Genomic DNA, 21,929 nt, shown 5'->3' on the forward strand with positions numbered 1-21,929 from the left:
ATCAACAGTTTTTCCATGGTCCTGTTGTGGTACAGTGATACTGTCCATACCTTTGGACTAGGAGGACTGGGAATGAGTCCCATTTGCTCCAGAAGTGTTGATAGCAACAGGTTCATTAGAAAATGAAAGATATCAGTAGAAAATAAAAGCTATCAATTTCTCTTTCCAAAATAATATGTGCAAGCTAAATCAGTGTTTCAGCTATGATGATCCACCTGGATCAAATATTAGTACCTGACCTCCCAAATGACTTTCTTTTTAAAATATCAGTTCATCTTTATTCCACTCTGTATTTGCTCAGGAGCAATAATGACCCATTTTAATTGACAAGTGGGTATGCTTAGTTTCTGATTGTCAAAAATGGAATGAATAAATAAGTTAATGAAGAGCAGAGTACCCTCGTAATCAACCTCAGGACACCCTAACTTTAATGTCAGCAGATCTCTACTGGCTTTGGTTCAGATTAAATAGGGCCTAATTATGATGTTCAGATTCAATCTCCGTCTCTTTAAGGCTAACCGACCAAAAACAAAATGAGGAAGGGCATACAAGACAGTGCACTTAATCCCAGACAAATTCAGCCTTGCAGGTACTGGAGCATTGGGTTTCACTGCCATTGCTAGATTACCCCAAGTGCAAGGCATCATTGTTTGTACCCAGTAACCACCCAGTCAGATTTAACAACTGCAAGTGTTCCATTGCCCTCAATGTTCAGCTGGTCTGCCATCACAACAAAAAATTTTGCGCTCGCTTTCCTGGCAGCGACCATGACTGCTTCAAACCTTGCCTATTAAGCATGGCACAGCTCTTCATTGCACCATTATCCCCAAACATTGAGGGCCGAAGGGCCTGTACTGTGTTGTAATGTTCTATGTTCTATGTTAAACTCAGTAAATTCCAAAGCATAAGGATTATCCCTTAAGAGATGGTTATTGACTCCTCTATGAGACCCTAATGGAAGAGCAGAAGCAATATATCAATGGCCATCTCCTCACAAGGACCACCGTTGAGCACAGCATTAGTTAATGCTGTCCTGGTGCTAGGAAACATTGGGTAGTGCCCTGCATTATGTTCCAATAAGAAAATTAGTCATTGTGTTCTCTGCTGAGTTCCCCATAGGATGCCCCTGTAGAAACCTGTGCATTTCCCAGTCGGTGAGGCCTTGTGACATATATATCAGCAGAGGAAGAACAGGTAGAGGGGAAAGACACTGAGGTGCCCTAGGTGACCAAGTCTAGCATGTGCTTCAAGATCTTTTTAAATTGCTATAAACAGTTCAATTCAGGATCATTTCAACAGACCCATTCTGGCCTATAATAATATGGTCTTGAAGCCACTTTGAGCTGCTTCTGTGAGTGCTGCTAGTGAAGACTGTAATTGTGAATGAAAAAAGCACATCTCAGAGATGTTTCAACATCATCAGTGATGAATCCTTACTCTCCTCCACCACGTCATCATCTTATTAGCTCATTGTCCTCATAAACATAAACAGTGCCCAGCTACAGGCTGGAAACCACACTCTCTGTGCAACCTGAGCCTTTTGACCCTCTTCACTCATCCACTCGCACATGATGCTCCTCTTGTGACCTTGGAGGCGATGAAAACTCCCTTGCATTTGCCTGCAGCTGAGATTTAGGCGCTGGCCAGCCTCTTCATGAGACACTCCAATGAAACTATCTCCAGAGGCTGGTGCACCAGAACAATAGCAGAGCCAGCCTCCATCATTGCTGCGTAAATGCTCCCTCCCTCAAAGGGATGATGCTATCTCATGAGGAATGGCACCTTCCTTCTTGTTTGTGACATCTTTAGCCCTTGTTTGGTCCTCCAGACAATTACTGGTGTGATTCAAATGGTACCTGCTCCAGTTATCTCTTCAACATCCCTGGCATTGCCACTGTCTGGCCTGAGTAAGATAGTGTGACATGCATCCTGCAAACACCAATGTGTAGTGCCTGCATGAACTCCAAGTGCTGTTCCCCATAAGTGGTGCCTCTTTCACAATGGAGAATCATATGTGCTCACAGTCCTAAGCAGTGGTGGTCACAAGAGCTGGATGGACTCACATCTTCTGAGCCACGACCTTAGACTGAACTCTGACATGTCATAGAATCAAAGAGTCTCTACAGTGTGCAAGTAGGCCATTTGGCCTATCGAGTCTACACCACATACCTCCGAAAAGCATCCTACCGGATGTGGAGCGCATCTGTTGTAGCTTGGCTAAGTTGGATCTCCTTTTCAGTGGCGTCTGAGATCTTGCATGTATGCCCACCTGTAAGAAGGCTGCCCAAAGTTTCATCTGGCTCTGACACTTCCTCCTGCACATCACCACACCAACATCCATTCCAGCCCAGCCCAACGCTTCACTCAATGCCACCCTATCTAATCACTCACCAGAATCCACTCACCAGAGGATATGTGCAAGCGGAAGTGCACTTCTTTGGTGAGATGACCCCTTTTTCACTCTTGTGCTATTACACTACAGCCATGGACAAAGCAGGTGTCCTTGACGGTTGATTTTCTGCTGCCATCTGTCAAAACGAGAGTCTCTTACAGCATTCAAGATTACCTTCAGGTTCAAGGTGTAATATAATGGAATAAGCAAGTAATAGATGACTCAACTGAAGATGTCACTCTAACATCAACAGAGTGGAACAGAAAATATCAGATTAGAAAGAAGCATGTAAAAACAGCTCCAAAAATAGTGCAGAGCTGTATTCAGTGACATATAATGCATATATATAAATGAAAAGTATTTCCAGTAGGAGTGAGAAAGCCATACTTTAAGATTAGTAGCCAATACCCTCTAATAGTGTAAATGTGGACATCTACAGTCAAGGGGTACTGAGGAGAAGTATCTAACTATGCTAGAAGCAGCACTAGCCTAAAGCATTGAATAGAACATGGATGACTGTCCTGTCCCTGGTTTCAAGTTTTTGGCTTTCCTGAGACAGTCCTAAATTGGTTCTAACCTAGTATTTTTATGACGAAGCTCTTGGCAAAGTTCCACAGTTTATTATGATTCTCGACAGAACACCCCAAATCGTTAAGCTCCCAAGTGAGACAGGACAAACTGACTCACATTCTTCATTCATGTTACCCTCAACTGATCAGAACAAGATGGATGTAAAAAGCATCCTTTCCCTTATGGATGCTTTTCTCCCAAACAATTGAATTCATATTTTAAATCTAACTAATTTCACCAGGCTTTCTTGACTTAACAAATCATTGTGAAAAATGGGAAAAAATAATAACACAACACATACGTGCAAATTAGAAATAAGTAACTTGAAAAAAACCATGAAGTGGAAAGATCTGTGGAAAGGTCTACAGGTTGTTCGTGAAGATTAAATAATGAAATGTTTTGGCTGATACATTAGCTGGTACAGTAGCGTTAGGATTGGTAATCAAACAGTTGATTTTTCAGATTGTTTGCATTGCAGGTCAGCTGAAATCCTTTTGTCTTGTTTCTTTTCAATGTGGGCTACATTGCAGCAAAGAAAGTGTGAAAGATTGATATGTCAGGGTTCTGATCCTTTATCTAAACTCAAGCGACTGTATTCACATGGCAAATATAGTAATTGCTGCAGTGGACCGATTAAATCAAGTCTGCATTTGAGGAAAACTTCCCACCTTCTCACAAATGTCAAAAATCTTTCCATGTCAATTAAGAAGGTGCCATTGTGAAACTTTTGGGTTATCACTGTTTCCCTGTAGCTTGGATAGAGGAAGTGAGACAACCCTAGAAAAGATCTTGATTTCCATTTTCTCTCCCAGCAGTAAAAACCCTGCCTTTGTCATATTTCCATCCCATTGTATGGAATAATGTATCTGAGCCTAACTTAATGTGGTTCTGAGATAACAAAGTGTAGAGCTGGATGAACACAGCAGGCCAAGCAGCACCAGAGGAGCATGAAAGCGGATCTTTGGGTCTAGACCTTTCTTCAGAAATGAGGGACGGGAAGGGGGTGCTGAAATAAATAGGGAGAGAGGGAGAGATGAATAGATGGATAGAGGAGAAGATAGGTAGAGAGGAGACAGACTGGTCAAAGAAGCGGGGATGGAGTCCAGTAAAGGTGAGTGTAGGTGGGGAGGTAGGGAGGGGATAGGTCAGTCCGGGAAGGATGGACAGGTCAAGGGGGCAGGCTGAGGTTAGTAGGTTGGAGATGCAGGTGGGGCTTGAGGTGGGAGGAGGGGATAGGTGGGACAAAGGACAGCTTAGGGAGGCGGGGACGAGCTGAGCTGGTTTTGGGATGCAGTAGGGGGAGGGGAGATTTTGAAGCCTGTGAGGTCCACATTGATACCATTGGGCTGCAGGGTTCCCAAGCGGAATGTGAGTTGCTGTTCCTGCAACCTTTGGCTAGCATCATTGTGGCACTGCAGGAGGCCCAGAATGGATCATTTCTTTTCTGGTCTATCAATCAAATTGAGCACAAATTAACATCCACAATGCTGTTGTCTTTTAGTTTCCAACATAGTTTCTGATTTAGGAGCAGGAAAAGAAAATGCAATAAAAATTGAGAAACCCCTGTACATAATGTGTAAAACACATAATGTGTATTATAATGAGCCATTATACCCATGACTACAGTTTGTTAACCAAGCAAAACGTTTTGTTTCATGCTATCTTTGGAGAGGTGGAACTAATAATTCAGTTTCAATTTCATTCTTCTGATACAAGTGAAACTTTATTTGATATGAAGTTCATACTTACTCCTGAATATACCTAATTCTAGATCTACAGTAGGTAATACACTGTACACACTCTATAAAAAAGAACCTTAATTGCTGATAGGATGCGATAATGTTGAAAACATTGTTATTCCAAGAATATTCTATCAGTTTCTTTTGTAAGAAGATGGAAAGTTACTGAGACAAACGTGGAAATTCTTAGCTACAGCAGAAAAAATGGTAGGTGTTGTATCACTTCCACTTTTTTTTACCATGTGTTGTTCTTTGGAGGTTTTTAAGTAATCTAGTACATTTTATTTTATTTTACATCTCATGTTTATATGTTGGGTTTTCAGGAGATATTTTGTACTTCGATTTCAAAATGTTATACTTCATTTTACAGGCAGCCTTGCTTTCAGCAATGAATATTTTCTTGGGCTGTGTGGCTCTTCAATATTGCATTGAGCAGAATCTATTCATTTTTGCATACAATGTAGAGCAGAACATAAGTTTTCATCACTGAACAGAAACACAATGGGTAGAGGGGTCATCTGAACGGATGCTCATTTCTCATCAGTGAGGAGAATTTACATTGAATAAATATTTGCTCAATATGTACTGTTAAGAAAGTGGTTCGAATCGATGTTTTTGATCTCAGTGGTGCACTGCTTCAGACAGGACTGTACTATATTTGTTGTCCCCTTCATCAGGGCGTGGAAGCTGGAAGACAAGCCGAGTTTTGAGTACTTTATCAGATCTGTAATGGAAATATTTGTGGAAGACAGGTTCAGGTTTAACTGCAATGTCCCCAGAAACAGACTAGCTCGTCATGTTCAATGCCTAGAGGGCTGTAATTCTTCATAAGTGAATGCTTTGAGAAAGGGAGGCAAAGAAATTTTTTTTCTTGAGTTAAAAGAAATATGAGTATTTGAGTTTGTCTTTCATAAAAATTCTTGTGTAAAATTAGATTTTAAGGTTGTTCTAAAACTGTAACATCTGTGATTTAAAAGAATGGTTTACAATCTTAAAAACTGACTAGTACATTATGATGCGGTCATTAAAACATTCATTGTGGTTTCTTTTTCTTTATTTGGGGGAATGTGGGCATTTCTAGCTAAGTCAGCCTTTATTGCCCATCCCTATTCGCCTAGAGGACAGGAAGAGTCAACCACATTGCTGCGGGTCTGGAGTCACATGTACGCCAGACCAGGTAAGTATGCCGGATTTCTTTCCCTAAAGGACATTAGTGAACCAGACTGGTTTTTATAGCAATCAACTAAATGGTTCCATGGTCAGCATTAGGCTATTTTTTTTTCTTTATTCCATATTTTATTGAATTCAAATTTCACCATCTGCTATGTTGAGATTTAAACTCAGTTCAGCAGAACACTGGCCTCGGATTCTGGTTATATCTAGAGGACTGAATTACAAGGATGCAGAGGTTATGCTGCAGCTATACAAAACCCTAGTTAGGCCCCACTTGGAGTACCATGAGCAGATCTGACCACTACACCTTAGGAAGGATATATTAACCCTAGAGGGAGTACAACACAGGTTTACAAGTATAATACTGGACTTCAGGGGTTAAATTATGAGAAAAGGTTATAAAAATTAAACCTGTTTTCTCTAGAATTTAAAAGGTAAAGGGCTGATCTGATTGAAGATTTCATGATATTAACAGTAAAAGATAGAATAGATAAAAATATTTTTTTCCAATGATTGGAGATTCTAGAACTAAGGGGTATAGTCTAAAAGGTAGGGGCAGTCCGTTCAGGGGAGATGTTAAGAAGCACTTTTACACATAGAGAGCGGCGGAGGTTTGGAACTCTCTTCTCGATCTGTTGTTAATTTTAAATCTGAGACAGCTAGATTTTTGTTAAGAAAAGATATTAAGGGATAAAGGTCAAAAACAGGTACATGGAGTTAGCCACAAATCAGCCATGATCTCATTGAATGGCAGAACAGGCTCAAGGGACTGAATTGCCTACTCCCATTCCTAAGGATTACTAGTCCAATGACATTACTACAATGCAACTCTTTGCCTTCAAGAGATTTTAGCATTAAGAATGTTCACAATCCCAAAACAATGTTAAAAATAACCTGAAAATATTGGACATGCAGAAAAAATATTTCTAAGAATGGTGCACAAAATATAAATACATGTGCAATCATTGGTAATCACTAAGCAATTTATTTAACATTTTTTTAAACAGGAGTCACTACAAATTTTTCATTAACCGTAAAAATATCAGGAGAATATTTTCTCTGGTTTATGAGTTAGACACATTGGAGGTACACCTAATGGAAAGATCTTCCAAGTTCTCTATTTCTAAAATGGATTTATGATTTTACCAAAACTAAAGAACATATACAATCTTCCTCATGGTAGGTTTATAGAGTCAAAGTCATAGAATCACACAGCATGGAAACAGACCCTTTAGTCCAATCAGTCCGTGATGACCATAATCCTAAACCAAACTATTCCTACCTACCTGCACTTGGCCCAAATCCATCCATTCCTCATTTGTGTACTGAGCCAAATGTCTTTTAAACATAGTAACTGTACCCACATCCATCACTTCCTCTGGAAGTTCATTTTGCACACGAACCACCCTCTGTGTAAAAAAGTTGCCCCTTATAAAACTTTCTCCTCTCATCTTAAAAATATGCCCCCAAGTTTTGAACTCTCCACCCTCAGGAAAAGATCACTGCTATTCACCTTATCTATGCCCCTCATGATCTTGTAAACCTCTACATGGTCACCCTCAATCTCCTATGCTCCAGTGAAAAAAAAGTCCCAGCCTATCCTTATTACTCCGGTGTATGAAAAGATTACCAGATTGTAGCATTCAAGTTGAAATATAGTTGACAGCTAATCTTCTGCTTTATATAATCTGGAACTAATTCAATATTTATATCGTTGCTGTATTTTTTACAGTATCTGTTGTCTGACACCATTGCAAGCAGTGTTTTCCTAACTGCACTGTACAATGGCAATGGGATAGATCTTCATAAAGCATGCTTGAGGATAAAAGCAATAGTCAATTGAGAAATAACTACATTTACTTTAGAAAAGAATGATTGAGTATACATTTTTCTGAAGAGTAATAATGCGTTCACAAAGCTGAACATAATTCCATGTTGGAACAATTTACACACTTTAAGTGAAATTAATCATGAGTCTCAAATCGCTCTTTTTGTGTGGGCCCCTTTACTATACATTTATTTTGGAAGTGAACCAGAATTTGGAAACAATTGCAGCAATTTAACCTGGTTTTGAAAAAGAATCCGCCATGAATCTTCTGTCTATATGGAGGCAACGTTTGTAATTGATTTGTGATAAATGTTGGTAAATATTCTGTTCAAGGTGAAGGATGTCACCGCTTGAAAATGGAATCATTTCCACGGTCGATTTAGGGCAGTTTTTGTTCTTATTCTGGCCTTCTATCCAATTTGAATTGGTTTTAGACAGCCTTTTCTCAGCAACAGACTTCATCCCACCAAAGTGCATTAGTTTTAAAACCCTATCATGAGCAGGAATGGGCAGATTATCAACTGTCTGCACTATCACTCTGACATAACTTTAAACATACCAAGCAGAATACATCAAAGCAAACTCAGATTGTTCAATGGATATTAAATAATAGTGGATGAAAGATTTTAAGGGGATTTACCTGGTAGAGGTTTTCATAATTACAAATGGCAACAATAAGATGTGGTAAGGTCTGTTAGATGATAAAATAGGGAACAAATCTAAATTAACATTAAGAATTGAAGGGAAGTTAAAATATTTATTTTATGTATATTTGGAATGTAAAATTTTCTGCCACAAACAAGGAAGTAGATACCTGATAAAAACAGAAAGAACTGTCATTACTGTAAATCAGAAACTAAAACAAAAATTGCTGGAAAAGCTCAGCAGGTCTGGCAGCATCAGTGGAGAGAAATCAGAGGTAACATTTCAGGTTGAGCGACCCAGTTCTGAGGAAGGGTCATTCGATCCAAAACATTAACTCTGATTTCTCTCCACAGGTACTGCCAGATTGGCTGAGCTTTTCCAGAAATTTCTGTTTTTGTTTGTGATGTAGATACCTGCTGAGATTTCAAGTAAATTATAGGTTGGGGGAGCAGACTGTGAGATTAGACTTAGTAGCTCATGCAGACAAACAGAATTGCAGACTTCATGAGCCAAATAGCCTATTTCTATGCTGTAAGCTATATGATGCCAAATGTCAGAATCACAACATCTCCAATCTGGTGAATTCCCAATGACATAGGAACTGCAGAGAAGTATGAAGAACTGCATGTAAAAACTGAAAAAGGACAGAAGACTATTAATAGCTGTAACTCTCAACATATTTGACATTTGCAAAATAGCAACCTAGCAAAGCCTACCTAATAATGAACCGTGCAGCCAAAATCATAGACAATACGTTGCAGAAAGTTGTGATCAAACTAAAGTGTTGCAGTCCTGTTACTTCATGAACATTCTTTCCAAATGTGTTGGTTAAGAAGCAAAGAATAGGCTCAAATGCTGTGAGATATGGAGGAAAGCTTCTTGGCCTCAACATTATGAATTATGATGAATGGGATAACCATAGACTTCCCAACAACTCAAGAGATTATTTAAGTAGAGGATAGAATGGAATGATAAAGAAAAGAATAATGGACCAGATAATAAAATGTGAGGCTGGATGAACACAGCAGGCCAAGCAGCATCTCAGGAGCACAAAAGCTGACGTTTCGGGCCTAGACCCTCTCTGATGAAGGGTCTAGGCCCGAAACGTCAGCTTTTGTGCTCCTGAGATGCTGCTTGGCCTGCTGTGTTCATCCAGCCTCACATTTTATTATCTTGGAATCTCCAGCATCTGCAGTTCCCATTATCTTGAATAATGGACCAGACTTTGCTTTGATGATGAAGGATACACTTCAAGTGATAGCAATTTCAGGAGTCCACTCATGTACAAAATACTAGTGAAATTGAGATCTTACTGTGTGTCAGCACTCCTCATGGGAAAGGTTTCCACAGACTAGCATACAATAGCAAATTGATAAGAACATCTACTTCAAATATGCTGTAGAACTCCTTGAGAATGCTGTGCAGAATTGAGGTTTGGAGAGTCATACTGCAGTCGAAATGTTAACTGTTTCTCTCTTCACAGATGTTGCCAGAGTTCCTGAGCTTTTCCAGCATTTTCTCTGCTTGTTTCAGATTTCCACCATCTATTGCATTTTACTTTCAGAGTTCATCACAGTCATTAGGCTATGCCTCATATACTACAGTTAATTTACAGTGCAGATTCTTTGACTGTGAGGCTATGTGGTTCAGTGGTAGTGTCCCAACTCAGGACCCCTATGTTCAAGTTCCACCTGCTCCAGAGGTGTGTGTGCAATAACATCTCTGAACAAGTTGATTAGAAAAATAGGTTAAACAGCCAATGGAGGTAGAAAGTGGTGGCAGATGACAACAGCTCTTTTCCAGTCAAGACTGTGCTTTTTCTGAAATGCCATACAAAGATGCACCAGAGCCCCGATCACTCCCATTGAGTCCCTAACGGACCAAGAGTCTTGGTCAAAATCTACTTTTGTCCTGCTATTTGGTAGAAATTAGGTTTGGAAAGCATTATTGAGGGAAGCTTGGCAAGTTCCTGTAGCCCCACCACACACATTTTGTTTTTGCTTTTAATTGTACTCTGAAATGAGAAAAAAAACTTTATAAAACTAAGAGTCGCTGGAGGATTGGTGCATGTTTTGAAAGCGAGTAATCTGACAGAAATTGCAAGCATCATTTTTACTCATGCTTATGTGAGGTAGTAATTGAAGTATAGTTTGCAGGCAAGTTAGAGTTGAGGACAGTGTACAAATGGAGAAATAGCCAGCAACAAGCAGATATGAACTACTGATCAGTTATCAGTGACAAAGACTTTCTGCCTGTCAACAACTGCATGATTGGTTCTCACTTTTCTGTGGGTGCTGTGCTGGAGAGGCATAATGTTCCATTGATCCCAAGAGCGATGGCATTAGGAGTCCTCAATGCTTGGAAGGGCTCCCCATGACAGTCAGGTCAGAGGGGAGGACCTGGACAGAACTCAGTATCAAGTATCATGGCTGTGACAGCAGATGAATGCCGCAACAGTCAAGCAATATCCAGTCAACCAGTTGCCCTTTCCACAGGAACAGGATGTATCTTTTGTCAAGGGCTGTGTGTCCTCCAATGTGGAATGGCATTCCCAAGTTAAAAGATGTCCTGCTCAATGCATCCACCATTAGAAAATAAAGTGTGGTGGGAGATGTGGCTCTAGGATCAGACACATCAGCCATGGAAGTGCTCACTGAACTCACGATCAGTGACACTGGATTTCCGAAGTGAAACTCATCCTAGCTAGCTGGTGATTGCCACCAGTGCCAACAATTGGTTCTCGGGTTAACAAAATGAGTGCAAGCCTTCAGACCTTAACCAGCTTAGAAGCTTTCTGTTGTAAAAACCACTCAAAGCCTGAAAAAAATACCGTAAGTGGTAACATCAGAGTGTGAACCAGTCTTCTGTGCTCTCCAAAATTCTGAAATCTTTCAGACAAGACCAAGGAAGTGTTCAACCAGCACAAGAATAATTTTATTAACCTCTGCACAGAAATCACTGACCTGCTTTCTCAGTCTTTTCCTCTGTCACAACACCTTTTTCTGCCTGTGTCTGTGTGCATGTGTCAGGGCAGGTTATAATGGGATTAGACTTTTAAATAGTAGTTACATGCCTATAGCTCATAATTGTTTACTCATAGCTAGAGTCTAGTTACTTACAATAAATAGTAATTCTTGTTAAATACAGAAAACAGATCCATCCATCCACATACTTTGAATTTTTTTTGTGATAACTCTGGAAATAACGACACTGGATTTCTGATGTGTTATTTGAGTGGCATGTGAGAACATAGTGCAAAGCATGCATGTTTAAGGTGGATAAAGTAGTGCCAATCAAGGGGCTATTTGTCCTACCTATTATGGAGCTTAATTGCGTTGGCCCTATACCCAATTAGGTGATTGGGAAGTTTTCCATCATTCTCCTGATTTGTGTCTTTGTAAGTGATGAATAGGCATTGGGGGTTTAAGAGGCAAGTTACTGCTGCAGAATTCCTAACTTCTGTTACCGCTGTATTTATATGGCTGGTCAAGCTAAGTTTCCAGTCAGTGGCATTCCTGAATGTTGATAGTTGGGGATTCAGTGATAGTAATGCCACTAACGTAAAAGGATATTGGAAGATTGTCTCTTGTTGAAGATGGTCATTACCTGGCCCCTGTGATGGGGCCCATGTCGTTTGTGGTTTATCTCCTTTAGAATTTGGACTTAATGTGAGAGGTATGACTTTTGCAGATGACATGAAAATTGATAGCGTGATAAATAGTGAGGATGCACTGAATATTATCAATTAACTGGTCAGTTAGGCAGAGCAGTGGCAAATGAAATTCAGTGCAGAAAAGTGTTATACAATGAACGTGCAGATGGTTAACAAGGAATCACTCTGTGAGTTGTGGGACTTGAAAAGTATTTAAGAACGGAGAGACTTTATTGTGCCTATCGAAAGATCTCTGAAGGTAATATAACAGCTAGATAAGGTAATTAAACTATATGGAATCATTGCCCTTACTAGACGAGATATAGAATACAAGAGCAAGGTGTCTATTAGAACTGGTTAAAATATTAGTTGGGCCAGAACTGGAGTACTGTGTGCAGTTTTGGTCATCACATTGTAAGGAATGCAGCTTGAGCTGGATACTCTGAACTAAATTAAAAGATTGAATAAGTTAAGCTTATTTTCCTTAGAGATGATGGGAACTGCAGATGCTGGAGAATCCGAGATAATAAAGCGTGGAGCTGGATGAACACAGCAGGCCAAGCAGCATTTTAGGAACAGAAAAGGTGATGTTTTGGGCCCAGACCCTTCATCAGCGAGGTGGATGGGGAGAGGGTTCTGAAATAAATAGGGAGAGAGGGGGAGGTGGACCAAAGATGGATAGAGGAGAGGATTGGTCGAGAGGAGAGTATAGGTGGGGACATAGGGAGGGGATAGGTCAGTCCGGGGAGGATGGACAGGTCAAGGGGGCAGGATGAGGTTAGTGGGTAGGAAATTGAGGTGTGGCTGGAGGTGGGAGGAGGGGTTAGGTGAGAGGAAGAACAGGTTAGGGAGGTGGGGACAACTGGGCTGGTTTTGGGCTGCAGTAGGGGGAGGGGATATTTTGAAGCTTGTGAAATCCACATTGATACCGTTGGGCTGAACGGTTCCCAAGTGGAATATGAGTTGCTGTTTCTGCAAACCTTCGGGTGGCATCATTGTGTCGTCTAAGGAATGGGAGGGGGAGTTAAAATGGTTCACGACTGGGAGGTGCAGTTGTTTATTGCGAACAAAGCATAGACATTCTGCAAAGCGGTCCCCAGGCCTCAGCTTGGTTTCCCCAATGTAGAGGAAGCCACAACGGGTGCAGCGGATTGACAGATGTGCAGGTGAACATCTGCTTGATGTGGAAAGTCATCTTGGGGCCTGGGATGGGGGTGAGGGAGGAGGTGTGGGGACAAGTGTAGCACTTCCTGCAGTTGCAGGGGAAATTGCCGGGTGTGGTGGGGTTGGAGGGGAGTATGGAATGGACAGGAGCGTCCTAGAGAGAGTAGTCTCTCCAGAAGGTGGACAAGGGTGGGGATGGAAAAATGTCTTTAGAAGTGGGGTTGGATTGTAGATAGCAGAAGTGTCGGAGGATGACGCGGTGTAACAGTCCCTCTTCCACACCTATACTGGCCGTAAACCCACCTCTTCCTCCGTTACATTGATGACTGTATCAGCGCCGCCTCATGCTCCCAAGAGGAGCTCAAACAGTACATCCACTTCACCAACACCTTCCACCCCAACCTCAAGTTCACCTGGACCATCTCCAACACATCCCTCACCTTCCTGGACCTCTCTGTCTCCATCTCAGGCAACCACATAGAAACCGATGTCCATTTCAAGCCCACCAACTCCCACAGCTACCTAGAATACACCTCCTCCCACCCACCTCCCTGAAAAAATTCTATCCCCTATTCCCAATTCCATCGCCTCCACCACATCTGCTCCCAGGGTGAGGCATTCCACTCCCATACATCCCAGATGTCCTCGTTCTTCACGGACCGCAACTTCACTCCCCCCCCCCCCGCAGTAGTCAAGAACGTCCTCGACTGTGTCTCTCACATTTCTCGTAACCGATCCCTCACACCTCGCCCCCGCAATAACCGCCAAAAGAGAATCCCCCTAGTCCTCACATACCACCCCACCAACCTCCAGATACAATGCATCATCCTCCGACACTTCTGCCATCTACAATCTGACCCCATCACAAAGGCATTTTTCCATCCCCACTCTTGTCCACCTTCCGGGGAGACTACTCTCTCTGAGACTCCCTTGTCCACTCCACACTCCCCTCCAACCCCACCACACCCGGCACTTTCCCCTGCAACCACAGGAAGTGCTACACTTGCCCCCACACCTCCTCCCTCACCCCCATCCCAGGCCCCAAGATGACTTTACACATCAAGCAGATGTTCACCTGCACATCTGCCAATGTGGTATACTGCATCCATTGTACCCGGTGTGGCTTCCTCTACATCGGGGAAACCAAGCGGAGGCTTGGGGACCGCTTTGCAGAACACCTCCGTTCGGTTCACAATAAACAACTGCACCTCCTAGGCGCGAACCATTTTAACTCACCCTCCCATGCCTTAGATGACATGTCTATCTTGGGCCTCCAGCAGTGCCACAATGATGCCACCCGAAGGTTGCAGGAACAGCAACTCATATTCCGCTTGGGAACCCTGCAGCCCAACGGTATCAATGTGGATTTCACAAGCTTCAACGTCTCCCCTCCCCCCACTGCATCCCAAAACCAGCCCAGCTCATCTCCACCTCCCTAGTCTGTTCTTTCACTCACCTAACCCCTCCACCCACCTCCAGCCACACCTCCATTTCCTACCCACCAACCTCATCCTGCCCCCTTGACCTGCCTGTCCTCCCCGGACTGACCTATCCCCTTCCTACGTCCCCACCTATACTCTCCTCTCCACCTATTGTCTCCTCTATCCATCTTTGGTCCGCCTCCCCCTCTCTCCCTATTTATTTCAGAATCCTCTCCCCATCCCCCTTTTCTGATGAAGAGTCTGGGCCCGAAACGTCAGCTTTTGTGCTCCTAAGATGCTGCTTGGCCTGCTGTGCTCATCCAGCTCCACACTTTGTTATCTCTTATTTTCCTTAGAGTGGGGAATGTTTAGATGTAACATAAGGTCATAAGATTGAGAGAAACACAATGGACTGGAACGCATTTTTTTCCATTAGTAGAACAGTGGGCACAGATTTAAAGGGTATAAGTCTAAGAGGAGCTTGGGAAATCTTTTTTCACTGATGGTGATGGAAATTTGAAACGCATTGCTTGAAAGGGTGCTTGAATCATAACATTTTGGTACTATTTAGATCTTCACTTGGGGGTGTGTTGCTGTAGCATCCAAATTTATTTTCCAAAAGCTGAGAAATGGGATTAGTGTAGTCAGATCTTTTTTAATTAAGATGTGGAGGTGCAAGTGTTGGACTGGGATGGACAAAGTCAAAAGTCACATAGCTCCAGGTTATAGTCCAACAGGTTTATTTGAAATCACAAGCTTTCACAGTGCTGTTCATTTGTCAGTGCTCGGAAAACTTGTGATTTCAAATAAACCTGTTGGACTAAAACCTGGTGTCATGTGGCTTATGATTTTTTTTCGAACTTAGCACAGGACTTGAGTATGCTTCTACCCTCGGGCAACAGTCTATATGGAGTTTGCACATCCTCACCATGACTGCATTGGTTTCCTTGCACGGTCCAAAGATGTGCTGATTTAGGTAGATTAGTCATGGGAAATGCAGGATTAGGATGCTCTTAAAAAGTGTAGATCCAATGTGCCAAATGTCCTGTTTCCACATTGTACGGATTTCATGAATAAAATGTGCCAAATGGTCTCCTCAGCACTGTTAATATCAATTATTCTTCAATAATCACAGGTATCTTTCTTTGAATTAAGTATTACTCCAACCAAATGGAGAGCATTTTCTAATTTTCACTGGCCTCACATTTATTGAGCTCCGTGATGCCACATTCAGGCAATGCTGCCATGATATCAAAGCAGTTACTCATATCAGCTCTGAAATTCAGCTCTTCTGTCTTTCAAACAACTTTGCAATGAATTTGGAGAAGAGTTGCCCGGGGAAATGTCACTTAATAATACGATCAATGATACTTTCCATCACTTTACTGATGATTGAAATTTGACTGATGGAGTAGTAATTAGCTATGTTGGATTTGTACTACTTTTTTGTTTGTCAGGTTATAAATGAGTGAGAGATTCAGTTAGATGCAGAGTGAAGCCAATAGCATAGATTCAATTCCTGCACTAGCTGACATTATCATGATGGCCTTTCCTTCTCAATCTTGACTCCTGTCTAAAGTGTGGTGACCCTTGGATTAAACCGCCACCAGCTATATCTCTAATGAGAAAGCCCTATGGTTTGGTATGACTATGGTGACTTTGTATTAACCGTGGGCAATTTACCACATTGTAGCAGAAATGCCGGTATAATACCAGTACTTGAACAGCTTGGTTAGAAGTGCTGTTCATTGTGGAGCACAAGCCTTCGGTACTATTGTTGGAATATTGACAACTGTCGACTTTGCAGTATGCAGTGTCTTCAACCTTTTTTTGGTTGTCCCATAATGAATTGCATATGAACCTATGAATTAGCAAGTGTAAGCCTGAATTGAATTGGCTGAAGAATGGCATCTGTGATGCAAGATTCTCAGGAAGAGTCTGAAATAGGTCACTTCAAGTTTGTTGCTTCAGCTTTGTCTTTTGCATTTAATTGTTGGGATGTATTGTTTGTGGTTCACTAGATCCAAATCTAACTGCATACAAAACACCCTTCCCTTTTATTTCAATGCTGCCCTTCTCAATGCAGATACATCCAACAATTGTAACAATTATACAAGCATTGTAGCTCATATATGTACATCACCTTGAATATTTAAAAGAGGCATGGAAAAAGAAAACAACCCTTCCACTATCTATGTTGACATGATCAGTCTCTCAGGTGATGGTGATTTCTTTTTTAGGCAGTCTCCTGGGTTTCCAGCTACTACTACAATTCCGCAGATACATTCCTCTCTGATTAGAGCTGTTGTTGCTCTGTAACACTGCTGTTGTCTCTTCCATGGTTATAGCCAACACTGGCTTGGAGACACATATTTGATTGACACCACTAGTCTCAATCTGGACTGGTTTGCAGTGACCAACTAGTTCACAAAACTCCCCCAGACAGCTTCTGACTGTCGGCATCAGATTTCATATGAATAGACTGACAGAGCCAGTACCCATCTCTGCAGGCATGCTGCTGCCATTGATGGTACATGTGCCAAAAAATAGAGGGTAGTGGCCTGTGCTCTGAAAGCAGCACAAAGTGCCTACCATAAAGTAAATGGGTGAACTTCTCAACACCGAACACAATGCCCAATCTTTCCTTTTCCATTTGAGCATAGTTCTCCGTCTTCATTAGTGACCTTGATGTGAAAGCAACAGGCCATTCCTCTACATTCAGCAAAATGTGTAACAATGCAGCACTGATCCCACAGGGTGAGGTATTGCACACCAACTGCAGTGGCAATTTTGGGTCAAAATAAGTCAACACTTCCAGACATTTTAGGGCTTGCTTCACCTCCTCGTAAGCCTCCTCATATTCCTGAATTTATTTTTACAGTCACCCTTTTCCCAGCAGCCATGCAGAGATTTTAGCATGGTTGTCAGATCAAACACAAATATAAAATTGTAAATCATATTGCACAGAAACAGACCCTTTGGCCCAACTCATCCATATCAACCAAGTTTCCCAAACTGAAGTAATCCCATTTGCCAAAATTTGGCCCATATCCCTCTAGACCTTTCCTATCCATGTACCTGTCCAAAATGTCTTTTAAATGTTGCAATTGTTGTTGCCTCTATGACTTCTTAGACAGCTCAATCTATGTATGGACCACTTTCTGTACGAAAAAGTTGTCCCACAGGTCTCTTTTAAATTGCTCCCCTTACCTTAAACCTATGCCCTCTAGCTTTGGACTCGTTATAATAATGAGTCCCCAGAACAATGAGTGGCACAGTGGCTCAGTGGTTAGCACTGCAGCCTCACAGTGCCAGGCACCTGGGTTCAATTCCAGCCTCAGACAACTGTCTGTGCCGAGTTCGCACGTTCTCCCCGTGTCTGTGTGGGTTTTCGCCAGGTGCTCCGGTTTCCGCCCACAGCCCAAAGATGTGCAGGTTAGGTGGATTGGCCATGCTAAATTGCCCATAGTGTTCAGGGGTGTGTGGGGCTATAGGGGGATGGGTGTGGGTGGGATGCTTCAAGGGGCGGTGTGGACTTGTTGGGCCGAAGGGCCTGTTTCCACACTGTAGGGAATCCAATCTAAAAACAATCTCAATCGAGACACATTCTCTGGTCTGAGAGGCCTTCATAAAAGTCTTCAGTTTCTTGGGTGCCCAATGTAGTCTCTTGCCATCAGTTACATGGCCCTGATACTCTATGGAGACACTTTCTAAAAAAACTCACGTTGGTCCTTTTTTACTTGTAGACCATGTTCCTGTAACCTTTTTCAGATCTTTCCTGGGTATTTCAGATGCTCCTCTTTGAAGGATCCAGTAACCAAAATTTCAATACTGAACACCTGGCAATACACTTGAAATGTGGTCATACCCCTTCAGAATAGAGATAACACTGGCGTGATGCCAAAAGAAAGTTGTTTGTAGTGGAAGAATCCCATGTGCAACTATTGTTAGCAGCAGCTGGGACTCCTTTGCATACCCTCTGTGCAAGAAGGTTTGTGACAGATCCATTTTTTGAGAATCTTTCCCCCAGCCAGTCCACTGAAAAGGACATGTGTGTGGAAGTGGGTATTGATCCACACACACAGTTGCATTGACTGTGATCTTAAGTCACCACAAATTCTCACTGCCCCATCTGTTTTGTAAGAACAGAATGATTAGGATGGCTCCTTCACTGGTGGTTACTGGTTCCAAAGCTCAAAGATTCTCCAGCCAAATAATGCAGGGTTGTTGCCTTTCATTACACACAGTCACACTGGTCCCTTAGCTTTACTTTTGCCAGCACATTCCCCTCAGTGCCATTTGTTCTGTGTATATCCGTAGTGTAACCCTGACAAACCTCAATGCCAGTGCCTTTTATTTTCCCCATGTATTGACTCAGGAATCAGAGATGCTGCTGCACCCATTTCCACTTCTATCTTTAGTGCCTTGTCCTCTGTTCCTGGGCATTTTCTAAATTAATCAGCTTCACCCTGTACCAATAGGGTGTTTAACCAAAACTCTGATACTCTAGGCCTCCTCCTTCTCCAGGCCTCCTGCTTCTTCTGCAGACCTGCCTGACTCCCAGTCTACTCCCTCACCAGAGTCATGTACCTTATGCTTTGCCCTCTAAACTGTCTCCTTCAGACACCCCTCCTCTGGTTGGAGTTGTACCTGGCATTTTCAAGCAATTTGGCCCATTTACTTACAACTGCAGCACTGGACTGCTCAAATCCAGCATGTTGACTCTTTGTGGTTGGTACCACACTCTGCTGAGTATCCGCTACTTTATGCATCTGGTTGTCGTCACTCAATTGTATTGCTTCTCTGGCAGCCAACATCATCAAGGTAGTAATTTCAAAGCTGCCTTGAAATCTGGGTACCTCCTTGTTAGTAGCTACTGTTGGATGGCTTCCTGTCAGAGACCTCAAACCAAACGGCCCCACTAAGCATCTTGGAGGAACCCTCTGAAATCATAATATCCTGGATGTGAGTTTGCTCGCTGAGCTGGAAGGTTAATTTTCAGACGTTTCGTCACCATTCTAGGTAACATCATCAGTGAGCCTCCAACGAAGCGCTGGTGTTATGTCCCGCTTTCTATTTATCTGGTGAGGTTTCCTTGGGTTGGTGATGTGATTTCCTGTTCTTTTTCTCAGGGGATGAAGAACAGGAAATTTCCAGCCTCACATTTTATTATCTTGGAGATGAAGGGTCTAGGCCCGAAACGTCAGCTTTTGTGCTCCTGAGATGCTGCTTGGCCTGCTGTGTTCATCCAGCCTCACATTTTATTATTATGCCTTCTTAACAGCCCTGTCAACCTGGGTGGCAACTTTCAATGATCTGTGTACATGGACACCAAGATCTCTCTGCTCATCTACACTGCTAAGAATCTTACCATTAGCCCAGTACTTTGCCTTCCGGTTACTCCTACCAAAGTGCATCACCTCACACTTGTCTGCATTAAACTGCATTTGCCACCTCTCAGCCCAGCTCTGCAGCTTATGTATGTCTCTCTGCAACCTACAGCAGTCTTTGTCACTGTCCGCAACTCCACCGACCTTAGTGTCGTCTGCAAATTCACTAACCCATCCTTCTAAGCCCTCATCCAGGTCATTTACAAAAATGACAAACTGCAGTGGACCCAACACCGACCCTTGCGGTACACCACTAGTAACTGGTCTCCAGGATGAACATTTCCCATCAACTACCACCCTCTGTCTTCTTTCAGCAAGCCAATTTCCGATCCAAACTGCTATATCTCCCACAATTCCATTCCTCCGCATTTTGTACAATAGCCTATTGTGGGGAACTTTATCGAAAGCCTTGCTGAAATCTATATACACCACATCAACTGGTTTATCTCATCTACCTGTTTGGTCACCTTCTCAAAGAACTCAATAAGGTTTGTGAGGCACAACCTTCCCTTTACAAAACCGTGCTGACTATCCCTAATCAATTTATTCTTTTCTAGATGATTATAAATCCTATCCCTTATAATCTTTTCAACACTTTACCAACAACTGAGGTAAGGCTCACTGGTCTATAATTACCAGGGTTGTCTCTAATCCCCTTCTTGAACAGGGGAACCACATTTGCTATCCTCCAGTCATCTGGCACTATTCCTGTAGACAATGATGAGTTAAAGATCAATGCCAAGGCCTCGGCAATCTCCTCCCTGGCTTCCCAGAGGATCCGAGGATAAATCCCATCTGGCCCAGGGGACTTATCTATCTTCACACTCTGTAGGATTTCTAATACCTCTTGCTTGTGAACCTCAATGTCACCTAGTCTAGTAGCCTGTATCTCAGCATTCTCCTTGACAACATTGTCGTTTTCTAGAGTGAATACTGTTGAAAAATATTCATTTAGCACTTCCCCTATCTCATCTGACTCCACTCACAACTTACCACTACTATCCTTGATTGGCCCTAATCTTACTTTCGTCATTCTTTTATTCCTTAAATACCTATAGAAAGCCTTAGGGTTTACCCTGATCCTATCCGCCAACAACTTCTCATGTCTCCTCCTGGCTATACTGAGCTCTCTGTTTAGGTCTTTCCTGGCCACCTCGTAGCTCTCAAGCGCCCTAACTGAGCATTCTCATCCTAACAGAAGCCTTCTTCTTCCTCTTTCTTGTATTCAAGAAAACCAGTACCATGATGTCTTCAGCCACTTTGTTCACCTTTAGGTATGCATTAACATGTTTGATGTATAAAATCCAACTGTCTCTTCACCAAAGGGTCCCAGTCCTCTGAACAGCCCATTTGTTTTCTCACTGGTTGGAACTTTTCTTGCCCCTCAAGTCTAGTAGCTATTCATAGCCTGAGTCATCTCAGTGAACACTCTTTGCATTGGTTGCTCCCTCGTGGACTGTGTTGGAGTACTGTTCTTCCCTGGTGTGACCTTCAGACCGAGTCCCATCACAACCATTCTCCATGACTTCAGTAAGCTTCCACGTGAGTACACCGCTCTTCAAATGGGCTGAGTCCACTCACAGCCACTGCTCTCAGCCATCTCCATAGTGCATACCATTCTTCCCTGGCACTGACTGCAGCCCAAATCCCCTCGCTTCCCACGATGTTACCCCCACAAACATGCACCATTTTTGTGGGTTAGAACCAACTTTGTTGCTAGTTATTATGTTTGTAGTTCACTGGAAAATGGATAGTAAACTTGGAATAGGGAATACTTTAATGTGCCTCCTTGCAGTTCCCCAGTCAGTTTAAGACTCGACATTGAGGCCCAACCACTCAGCGAATAAGACCCTCCAGAGTGCCTGAGGTAGTGACCAGTATCCAAGACCCCATTGGATGCATCCACATGCCTTTTGGAATGGCAGACGACCTACACTAACTCCCCAGCCTGACCA

Source organism: Stegostoma tigrinum, chromosome 12 (assembly GCF_030684315.1).
Source record: "Stegostoma tigrinum isolate sSteTig4 chromosome 12, sSteTig4.hap1, whole genome shotgun sequence".
Classification (NCBI taxonomy): domain Eukaryota; kingdom Metazoa; phylum Chordata; class Chondrichthyes; order Orectolobiformes; family Stegostomatidae; genus Stegostoma; species Stegostoma tigrinum.